Here is a 12,509-nt window from a genome sequence, read left to right as displayed (position 1 = left end):
AACTGTACATTTTTTCATATATTTCTACTCTGTTTTATCATAGATATAACCAAAAACAGTGAACAGTAATCATACTATAGTCTGGATGGTATGGTATCTTGAAATTTTCTCTGCTGAACAATTTAGTCTATTACTTTGAACTTAGCCTTACTCAGTTTCTCAGGACATTGGCAGAATGCAGTCAGAATCTTTGCCATGATATAATGCAAATGGCCTCTTGCCCAGCTCCAAATAGGCTCCTTATTTCCCTCAGAAACCTCATGGGCCAGGTTTCCACTGTCTAGTTTTCTCTCTGTATTCTGATTTTCCAAACTTGAACCAGCATGGGCTGTTAAACTCTTCTTTTAGTACTCAAGGTTTTTCTCTAGCCTGCAAGTGCAAATTCTTTTCACGAACCTGTTCTGGAGGCCTAAAAAACACATGGTCAGGAGTATTAAAGCAGTGGCCCCACTTCTTAAGTACCAATTTTCTGAATTAGTTATTTTTATATTTCTATGACAAAACATCTGAAAGAAGCAACTTAAGGGAAGGGGGTTTGTTTTGATTCATATTTTAAGAGAAGATATAGTCTTTCATAGCAGGGTGGCATGACAGTGGGATCATGAAGCTGATGGTCATATTGTACCTGCAGTCAGGAAGCTAAGAGCGAGGAATGCTGCACTCAACTGGCTTCTTCATTTTCCCCTTTCATTCAATCTGTGGCCCCAGTACACGAGACGATGTCACCTATATTCAAGTGGATTTTCCCTCCTCTGTTAAACTTCTCTGCAAACACCCTTATAGACATGCCAATAGGCATCTAATTAGATTATTCAAATCCAGTAATGTTGACAATGAAAATTAAACATCATAAGATCAAAAGAGGGAACACATTGCCTCTTCTCTTTACACTTGTGCTAGTACTGGTTCTCCTATACATTTTCCCTCCTGCTTTCTTCTACTTCTTTCCTTTTACATATTTCTTATCTTGATCCCTTCTCTCTGTGATTTCCAGTGTTCAAGGCTTTTGTCTTACTTCCCGTCACCCCCTCTAATATGTGAAAACCTCTTTGCTTTCTCTGCTAACCTTGTGCCTTCTCCTGATTCCGTTCTTCTTTGTTCTCTGAAGGCTATGTTTAGTGATTCTTTCTCACCAAGGAGAGAACAATAGAAAGAGAAAAGGCTCCCCTCTTCTACCTGTTCAGCTAGGGGTTAATTTCCCTGTCCTTCAAGTCTGGCTCCAAGGTACAGTGCCCCATAATGAGGAAAGAGAAGAGGACACTAGATATCAACAGAATCATAGTCAAAGTCATTCATTGTCTCCATGCCAACATCTACACAGTGTCTGGCACATGGAAGAGGCTTTGAAAATGTTTGTGAACATAACAAATATGCTACCACAATTATCCTAGTTGTCTTGGAGAATTTGGAGTGAATATTTACACCTAAATAGGCAGCATCTCAAAGCTGGATTATTCTATGAGTTCAGGGAGAAAGTTGCTTATTTTGCTTTGTATTTTGCAGGCAATGATTAGCAAAGCAGCACAGAAACTGGTTTCTGCATTCTTATCACTGAACCAAAGACACAGGATGCTGTTCTTTGAAAGTGTTCTCCCAAAATTCATGTGTTAAAAACTCAACCTCTAGATTCATGTTAATGGTATTTGAAGGTGAAACCTTTGGGAGGTCATTTGTATTAAATGAGTCATAGGATAATGTGCTGAATAGCTTTCATGTCAACTTGACACACCTGGGTTGAGGGAGCTTTAGTTGGGAAATTGCCTTCATTGAGCTGGCCTATGGCCATGTCCATGGGGCACCTTCTTGATTGTTGAGTGATGTGGGAGGACCCAGCCCACTGTGGGTTGTGCAACCCCTGGGAAGGTGGGGCTGTGTTGCATAAGAAAGCAGGCTGAGCATGGGCCAGGAGAGCAAGCCAGTAAGCAGCTTTCTTCCATGGCCTGTGCTTCAGCTCTTGCTTCCAGGTTCCTGCCCTGAGTTCCTACCTTGGGGTCCATGATGAACTGTGACCTAGGAGATGCAAGCCAAATAAACCCTTTCCTCCCCAAGTTAGTATTGGTCAAAGTGCTTTGTCATAGCAATGGAGAAACAAACTAGGACAGGTAACATCCCCATGGTGGCAGTAATGGCTGTCTAGGAAGAGAAAGAGCTTCCAGCGAGGGGCTGGCTCTGCCTCACTATGTACTGCTCTCTACTTTGTGGTGATACAGAAGTGAGAAGGCTCTCATCATGGGCTTCCCAACCCCCAGAACCATAGCTAAATAAATCTATATGTTTTATAACTTAAATAGCAACATTCAGTTATAGTAAGATAAAATGTGCTAGGACACAAGGGAGGTAAGTAATGAGCCCAGAAAAAAACAAGGCTATGAAATTAACCAGCTGGAGAATCACTCCTGTAGAAATTAATGCATGATTTGCATAATGCTATTATATTGGAAAGATTATCAATTACACCTCTTGAATTTCTTATTTGGTTATATTGAACTGTTAAAGAATGAGTTAACATGGGGCTGGAGAGATAGTTCAGTGGTTAAGAGCACTGACTGCTCTTGTGGAGGACACAGGTTTGATTCCCAGCACCCACATGGTGGTTAACAACCATATGTAGCTCCAGTTCCAAGGGATTTGACTTCTTCTGACCTCTGTGAGCATTGTACAACATGGGTGCAATTACACACATGCAGGCAATATACTCATACACATGAAATAAAAATAATAAATAAAATATTAAAAAAGAATGAGTTAATGCCTCAATTGGAACTGTGTATGTTTGTGTATGCATATATATGTATACAATATGCATATATTTGCATATAAATCCACCCATACCTACCCCTCTTATAAACATTATAGAAACCAGGAGATAGTTGGTATTCCTTCAGAAAATAGATAAAAAAATTTTAATAGGATTTTACATTTAAAAAAAAGCTTGCTAAGGATTTTTTTTTTAAACTATAAAAGTTAGCACACATTTTAATTACAAAAAGTTAAATAAAGCTGAATATAGAGGCACGTTCCTTTAATTCCAGCCTTAGGGCATTTGAGAGAAGACTTTGAGTTGGAGATCAGTCTGGGTTATAGCAAGTCCTAGGCTACCCTCAGCTATGTAGTGAAATCCTGCCTCACAGGAAAAAAAAAAAAAAGAAAAGAAACAAAAGAAATTTAGAAATGGCAGAAAGTTAAACAACATAACAGAGAGAAAAAAACATATTCACATTTCTCAAAGTAAGTTCTTGATATTCTGATCCCTTCTAGTCTTCGTCCCTACGTACAAGTTGTATCTGTTTGTTTATCCAAGTGTTAAGCCTGAATAATTTTTTTTGACAGCAGAGAAAAAAATGGCTTAATGAGATTCACAAATAGTTACAGAGGTCATTCAACGATATTTATTGATTTTTTATTATGTGTCGGCACTATGCTGGGCACCATAATAGACCAGGGAACATGATATGCACAGAGTCTGCCCATGTAGGTTACCATGGAAATGTGAAGACCCAGAAATGAAAGGGCTGTCATGGGGACAGATAAAAACTGGACAAACTTTTGGCTCTCAGCAAAAACTATCCACTACCACTGACTTTGTCTCTTTCCCTCTTAGTCATGAAGTCACTGAGTGCTCACACTGGAGGCCCATGGAGCTCTTGTAATCTGAATAATAATAGTGCTTGGATGAAACAAACAGGACATGTTCAAGGGCGAGCTTTTTTCTTCTTAGTTTCTGGACCAATGCTGACTTTTTGAAGCCACCCTTTCTTGGACCAGCCAGTGCTGCCCCCTGCATCCTGCCCCCTACCTACCACTGTGGCATCCTGAAGAACCAAAAACCCAGAGGAAGCCTGTTTAAGCTGTTAAACCCAGCAGACTGCTTCCTTCCTGCCACAGGGGTGAGAAGACACAAGGCCAAAAGGAACAAATACTTCAGGCTGAACATACCATGTGCTGTCCTTTGTCTTAGAAAAACAAAAGTGTTACTGTTCCATCTCCACAAAAACAGCCAGTCCCTACGAGCAAGGAATAACTGAGTAAGCTAGTTAGGGTCACTGTTACTTCTGCTGCATGAGATCCAGCACCACAAGAAATAGTCACTGGTTTCTAAACCTCTACTGGAAAGCAGGCATCTCCCCTCTCAGGCAGTAGAGCACCTTCAATTAGGATTTAGAAGCTATCTTTCTGAGTTTGAGGACTGCAGTTTCTGTAAATTCTATGCATAAATGAACTAAACCATTTAGGCGTAGAATGAACTACACTGAACCATTTTGAACAATTATTACTTATGCAGCATATCTTGGTAACATACTCATACCAGAATCCCATGCTACCTGATAAGCATCACTATGAGATGTGAGTTAGTCAGTGTCAATGGATAATTTAGGGATAGGCCTGGAACGAGGATCAGGCAGCACTGGGTACCTTACCAAACTGAGTCTCAGAGAGGCTGTAGACTTCTAGAGGGCCAGAAATTCCTAGTGATTGTTGGGGAAGTGTTCCTTGCTAGTTTAAAGGTATACATCCTGATAACTCAAAGTTGTTTTCACGGGAGACTGGTAACTATGAACTTTAGAGCCATTCAGGTAATCACATGTCTCTGTCACCCCTACTAAAAGCCTGTGAAGCTGGGAAAGTCCTTTGACTCTGGTTAAATATTACATAACTCATGCCTGCTTTAAATGGACAAGCCATAAACCATACAGGAAGGGGTGAGAGAAAAAATTTGAACTTGAACCCACAAACTCTGAGTTAAAGTCCTTTCTCCTGACCTGCGTTTGAGTAAGCATTGCTTCTCTGGACTTTAATACCAGTCAGCATCTTTTCTGATACACTCTCTTATATAAAATTCTCCTCAGCTTTCTTTTCTAGCAAATCCAGCCAGAAGTGTGTGTGTGTGTGTGTGTGTGTGTGTGTGTGTGTGTCCATGTGCACGTGTGTCCATGTGCACATGTCCATGTGTCCAAGTTTATCTTCTTCACTAAACTGTGATCCCTTCAGGATTCATGACTTTGAGCCCATAAATGACTGTGGTGCCAGCCTGACAACTGCATAATAGAGGCTGTAATCAGCATTCCTCAAGGGCTCTTAGAAGGCTTGAAGGAGACCGTGTTTTATAAAGCATAAAGCTCTGGGCGATCATAAAATGTGATCAGAATATGCATAAAATACTTCACAGGTAGCATATTTGATGAAAATCATGAAAATCAAATGGAAAGAAATAAGCAGTTGATAGTAGTTAACTCTGGACTAAAACACAAAAGTGAATGATCTTTGTATTGGTATGTCTTAGTATCTTCTCATATTAGGAAAGTAAGTGCTACTAAGTGGCCTGTGTGACGTCAAGCAGTTGCCAAACTTTACTGAAAGTCAATATCCTCCCTCCCTTATCAAGTAGAAAGGACATCATGTTTCAGGTTCAGGCATGTGAAAAGCAACTAATGACACAGTGTGAAATTTCTTTCTAAAGTGTAGGATACTTTATAAATGTCAAATGTGTTGTTTATAAGCTTTTGAAGGACACTTTGCCAAAGAACATGTACCTACAGCCACTGGAAGATAGGAAAGTTCAGGACGGATGGGATGAAAGTGCTCTCAGGAGGAGAAAAGTAGCATCCCTACTATATGAGTGCCTCAGTCTGTGGTCACAGAGCTTTGGTGTTATTTAGTGTCTACTTACTCTTCCTTCCTAGAATTATCCTCTCTGCATATCAGCCTATCAGCACAACCATCAGAACTAATAAATTCTACTTTATGAATCCACTGCCTGAAGCTCCCACAAAATGATAAAAAAAATGTAAATGCCTCCTTCTCTAGTCACTGAAACAGAAACCAAAACATTCAGTGTTCCATTAAGGTTGGTAAGATTATTTTTGCTAAATAATATAGGTACCCAAACTCCTTTGCTGTGTTGACTCTGTGTGGATCAGCTGGAACATGGCATTCAGCTATAGATTTGATCATCTTTCAAAACTATTTCTGACATCCTCTGATGTAATCACTCTACAGAGGCATCTGAAAGTCCAAGATGAGGCAGAAAGTGCTACAGGAAGATATTTTACAACTGAGTGGTCAGTGTAAGGACTCTGATCAGAGAGAATCCATCACAGAAAAGAGTAACCAAATTAAGTCCAAGTGTGATGCAGGGAGGGCTAGAGTGACGGTGTGTGAGGACCATTGTGGTCTGACTCAATAAGACCTGCACCCTGAAAGGGACTTCTTCTCCTCACCCACAAATTGGTTCTTGGATACTGCTGCTATAACATGTAAAGTTTCTCAAAGATTTGTCTTAATAGCTTGTCTGTGGATGAGAGATATCACTTCTCTGGTCCATCTTTATGTTGGTTCCTGTTGTGTCTGCTTGCCTCTCTGTACTAAGACCCTCAGGACAGTGATGGAGAGGAGCAGCTGTGGACTCTTCTGACTTAAACAGTCTCTAAGAATGCCAATATGGTAGTTACTCTTCAGATACATTTGTTCCACTCTTCAGCCAAGTGAAGGGACATCTATTTTTTGTCTGGTTTCTGATTGTGGCTTTCAAACCTTAGTGTTGAATTTTTGCCAAATATCTTGTCTGGATCTATTGACTCACTATCTCATTTTTCTCCTTGAATCTGTTAATGTAATGAATTCACAGATTTCCCAATGTCAGTATTTCTGGGAAAGACCCTCCATGATCATGATGGACTTAAAAATCATAAATAGCCAGCTTTGGTTTCTTTATATTTCATGAAATATATATTCATGTTGTCCCTGATTATTCTTTCTTGTACTGTTCTTGTTTTCTATTGAAGTTAGGATAGCTCTAGTAATTAATTATGGGGCATTTATTTTGCTTCTCTTCTCTGGAAAAGTGTGTATAAGATGAAAAATAACTGCTAACTTCTCTATTTAATGGGTGAAGTATTTTTAAATATGTCTGTGAAATCAAGCTTATTAATACCAATGTTAAATACTTCATGGTACTAGGGATTAAACCTAAGGGCCATAAACATGCTCCATAAGTACCCAATTACTGAGCAACATCCCCAGCTCTTTTTTTTCCTTTTTATTTTGAGATAGGATCTTATATTAATCAGGGTTCTCTAGAGGAACAGAATTGAAAGGATAAATATATATTAGAATAGGATTTATTGGATTGACCTATACAATACAATCTGGGTAGTCCAACAACGGTTGTCTCACACTGGAGAGGCCAAGAGCCCAGCATGGAACCTCAGTCCATGAGGCTGGGTGCATCAGCAGTCCCAATCTGGTGATGAAAGCTTGGAAGATTACTGGGAACTGCTGGTCTTCAATCTACTTTGGAAACTTGAAGAAGCTGGGTTCTAACATCAGTAAGGGAGTGTTAGGGACAGCAGCCACAACAGAGCAGATGAACATGCCATGAGAGAGATGGCAAGCTGGCATTAAAGCTTCAGTCTTCCACCTCCTTTTATCTAGGCTACCACAGAAAGATGATGCCTACATTTAGGGTAGGTCCTCCATGGCTGAAAGAATCCCTCACAAATGTACCTAACTGGTCTTAACTGCTGAGCCTCCCTCCAGCCCACACTCATTCTTTTTAACCTTTCTTTTTTTAGCACCATTCTTTGGCTGTTTTATTCAGATCTGTGTTCTGTTAATTTTTTTTTCGTCAGCTATATGTACTTTACTGCTTAATCCGTATTTTGAAATTTTATCTAATCATTTTTTATTTTTAAAAAATCATTTTCTACCTGAAACTAATCTGGTTTTGTATTTTAAACACAGTATTTTCCTTGTCCTTTTTGACCTTTTCATGCTGTTGCCAGGTTTTCCTCAACATCTGCTGGTGCTGCTTCTAAGTTTGTTTAGTTCATCCTTACTTGAGAAGGTGGTCTGTGAGGATGTTGTGCTGATCTGTGGAAGTGCATCTACAAAGCATTTTCCTGTTTACCTCAGCCACAGCCTCCTGGCTTCACCACAGTTGGACCAGTTTTGTGCTAGTTTCTTTTTTATTTGTTTATTTTTAAATCAGCATTTAATGTGTTAAATGACAGTATATTTTACAAAGCGACTGTGGTTTGCCTCCCCCTCCCAATTATCTTCACCCTTTACTACCTCTTTTTTCCCCTTGTAGCTTCCCCCCTCTCTGAATGCTTCGTCTTTAATATTCCTTGTGTCCTTTCCCACTCTCTACCTTTCCTCATTGCCTAATATCACCCTTTATTGGTCTCCTTGCTAGATTCTTAGACTTTACGTATACTGTTTACATATGTACATATATACATTACAGGCTAGGAGCTGCGTATGAGGGACAAAATGTGGTTTTTGTCGTCGGAGTTTTAGGTCACCTTACTTAATATTATACTTTCCAGATCTAGCCATTTCCATGAAATTTTCATGGAAAATTTCAGCTGAATAAAATTCCATCATGTATATGCACCACATTTTCATTATCTATCCGTCATTTGTAATGGACATCTAGACTGGTTCCATTTCCTTGTTATTATGAATATAACAGCTATGAACATGGACAAGCATGTGTTTCTATACCAATTTCTTAATGGACTACATGGTTTCAGCACCTACAGTGTAAGGTAAATTTAAACTCTTTACACATTTCTCATGTGATTTTGAGAACTGGAACTCTTATGGTTGACTCTTTTTCTTCTCCACATACCTCTGAGGCAGGTATGTGGAGTTCCTATAATCTACTTTCAAAACTCTTAGCAGTTAGTATGAGACCCCACTCTTACTGCACATAGTGACTTGGATGGGTTTGAAACTCATAGCCTCCTAGCAGGAAAAAACCAAAAGCCCTCCCACAGAATTCACATCCAGAATCACTTGTTCTAGGAGCCTCAGATTGTCACCCATTTGACTTTGAGGTTATTTCTGAAGTCTATTAATTTTTTACTTTGAGTTTAATAGCACATTCAATGTTGTTGGCACACTTTCTCCAAATTTTATGTTTGGAGCATGAGAAAATTCCTCCATTGGAGTTCCATTGTCTTCAAACTGGAACTTAACAGCACTCTACTTTGACTCCATGCCTGTAGGTTTTTAAATATTTTATTTATTATTTTTATTTTATGCATATGGGTATATTGTCTGCATGTATGTAAGTGCACCCATATTATATAATTCCCATGGAGGTCAGAAGAGGGTGTTGGAATTCACTGGAAGTGGAGTTACCTACAGTTGTTAGCTGCCACGTGGGTGGTGCTGGGTATCAACTCAGGACCTCTGCAAGAGCAGCCAGTGCTCTTAACCACTGAGCCATCTCTCCAGCCCTGTCTATAGGTTTTTAATACATGCAAAGAAATATCATCTGTGAGACTCTAGGATTCAGGACTCAAGCTGATGGTTGAATCAAAGTGTCCAGAGAGTTCCATATCATCTATGTAATTTTAATACAAGAGTCATCTATTGCTTCAGTTCTGAAACTTTAAAAATCAGTATCTTTTGAATATTGTCTCATCTTCTTATTTCTAACAGCTATAGTCTCCTCACTCTGACAGTCTTTTAATTTAAAAAAATTAATTTATTTTTCTGTGCAAATTTTGCCTCCATGTGTGTAGATACACCATGTGCATGCAATATCCATGAAGGGCCAAAGAGGGTGTCAGATCCCTTAAAACTGGAGTGACTGCTGACAGCTGTTAGCTACTATGTGGGTGCTGGAAACACCCTGAGAGAGTTCCTCTCCCCATCTCTATTTCTTAATTTTTATGTTTTAAAACTTTTTCCACTTATAATTATGAGATATTGCAAAACATCCACATGTTTACATAGTCATAACATGGGCTTTTATGTAGAGCATCTTTGGTATTTTGCTGTTAATGACACATATCAGTGATGTGAATCTGAAAAAAATCAGCTAAGTCTTTTGAATCTGTTTATTCAGATGGTAAATTAAGATAAAAAATATCTCTGGGGCACAGTAACCCATGTCTTTAATCCCAGTACTTTTTAGGCAGAGGCAGGTAGAGGTCTGTGAGACTGAGGCCAGCTTGGGTTTCAGGGAGACCCTGACTCAAAAAAACATATATATATATATATATTTTTTATGTCTGGGGATATAGTTTACTCTCAAGTGCTTACCTAGGGTTCAACCCTGAGCACCATGGGGGAAAAAAGCAAACTTCTTATAGAGCTTTTGCAAAGTGGATGTATAAACTGTATAGAAAAACCTATTTCATTCAGCTTCTGTGATTACTCATTGAGCCTGTACTTTGGGAAGGGGTTGTGTTTATGATGCTATTTACATTTCTTATATCCAGGACCAGCTGTTGATTTTAAAGTGCATGACTGGAGTTGCCAGATTTAGCAAATAAAAATAGAAGACAATTAGGAAAGTCTGAATTTCAGACAAAAAAATGGGTTTTTACTCTATGTGTGTGTTCTATGTGACATTTGGAGCATTTTTATATTAAAAAAATCATTATTTATCTGAAATTTAAATTTAACTGAGCATCTCACATTTTATCTGACAGCCCTAAGCTGAGTCTACCTATTGCACTTTGAGCAATAATGGTCATTTATGACATCCCCACACATGTGCTCCACCTTTGCAACATCTTTAAGAAAAACAAGATCAATTGAAGTACAAAAATTAATTTTACTTAGTCTGCTTCCTTTGGATTTGATTAGCCATGTTTGCAGTGACATGGACAGAGTTTAGAATATACATACACTGTTTAAGCCAGCTGAGTTTAAAAGGAAGGAGAGTTCTCTTCAGTACAGTAAAGTTGGGATATTAGCATTTCAGAAAAGGACATTTTCTTGTCTGTGCCTTTTGGCTTTTCTGTTACCTCTAACAGTTACTAAATGGAGAGCCCTGAATAAATCATTTTCTCTCTCAGGGATCTGTTTCCCATCAGAAAATCGACAGCCATGCATTTTACCCACTTGAGGGACTGTTGTGCCATGAAGGAGTGTAAGGAGGAAGGACAGCATTTGCTTCTGCAGTACCACAGCAGAACGCTGAAGTGTTCCAAAGCATAGAGCAGAACTGGGTCATGTGCCACTAGAAGACAGCTAATGAAAGTCTGTGCCCTGTTCAAGGCCCTGAAGTGGTCCTTCCTGATCTGGAAATGGAGCTGCTTTGTTAAGCTCCATCCAACAAATATCCCCTTCGCTCTCTCCCATCCCAGAGGCACCCTTGAGTCCCTTCTTTGCTTGTACCTTCCACTTTGACTCTGGGAAGCACCTCTTTCTTTCAGCTAAAGAGGGATGCTGTTGTATTTATATGAACAAGGAAAGCAGATGTTTTCCTATAGATTCTGCCATTTCTAGTGCATATGTAGCCAAGATCCCCCAGGACTTGGTACTCATCACCAAGAACAAGGAAAAGTTCTAGGGCATGAGAGGGAAATGAGAGAAAACCTATCAGTGACTTGCTTTTATCCCATCTCTTCTTTTACTCTCACTAAGTAGAAAATATCACCAGTAAATCTCATCATAAAATTGAACAGAGCTCATTTGAGAAACCATGGTCCTGAGGAAAACAGTATCAGACCTGAAGTGGCAAGAAAAGGAAAGAGAAAAGAAAAAAGAAAGAAGGGAAGGAAGGACGAACGGATGGAAGGAAGGGTATCTCTATGCCTTATTTTAGGAACTAAAATAGATTTGCATAGGATTATCTTGATTTACATAGCAGATTTATTGAAAAGCTTCAAACGATGACATGCTTAGAAAATGGACCCACGCATCTCTGTTGTTGACGATGGAAGGCAGGTTCACCATTTCTGTCCCCACTGGCAGTGATTTCTGACACTCTGTGTTTCTCTACCAGAGTATTTAAAGTGAATCTCAATAAAATCAAGATTCCTTTTATAGTGAGATTACTCATCACTCTTGCCTTCCACCCTCCTAACATTTTCCACCCCCAGAAGCAGTTGTACCCAGTGGGAGGAGGGAATCTGGGACAAGTTACTTTGTCATTCTGTGCCTCCCTGCCCCCTGTACGTGAGAGAATCATCACACCTATCTGTAGATTATTCCTCCTGCTACATCCTCCCCCAACATGCCATAATTCCCTTTCATCCCACTTATCCTTCTGTAAGGAGTAGATGAGTGTCTATATTTCCCATGGCCTATAATCTTGAGAGAAGGGACTGTCTGGCCTTTATCACTGTATATCTCATATCTACCACAATGCCCAATATACAATACACAGTACCTAAATGAGGCTATTATTGCTTGCTCTTTTTGCCTAACTCAGAAGAGACAAATATAGTCATGGTCCATGACAGTCGTGTTCTATAAAGTCATTGTAAACAATGAATTAGCAAATAATAATTGATTGCTCCTAGAAGAAATGCAGGGTTGAATTCCTGGGAGTCTCTGGTCACAACATTTTTTGTCACCTGATCAATAAATAACATTGAATTACATGTGGTTTGGATTAAAGATACATCATTTGATATGTATTTTTGATTCACTAACATTGAACTCACAGTCTCTCTATCAATTAATGTCCTTCATTCTTTAGGCCTTAGTTCAAGTTTTGATTTCTGAAGGACATGTTTCCTCCATCTTTACCAATCTGCTCA

This window comes from Nannospalax galili, unplaced genomic scaffold, assembly GCF_000622305.1.
Source record: "Nannospalax galili isolate Female #2095 unplaced genomic scaffold, S.galili_v1.0 scaffold1189, whole genome shotgun sequence".
Classification (NCBI taxonomy): domain Eukaryota; kingdom Metazoa; phylum Chordata; class Mammalia; order Rodentia; family Spalacidae; genus Nannospalax; species Nannospalax galili.
The sequence above is the reverse complement of the archived record's forward strand: the minus strand, read 5'-3'. Positions refer to the sequence as shown.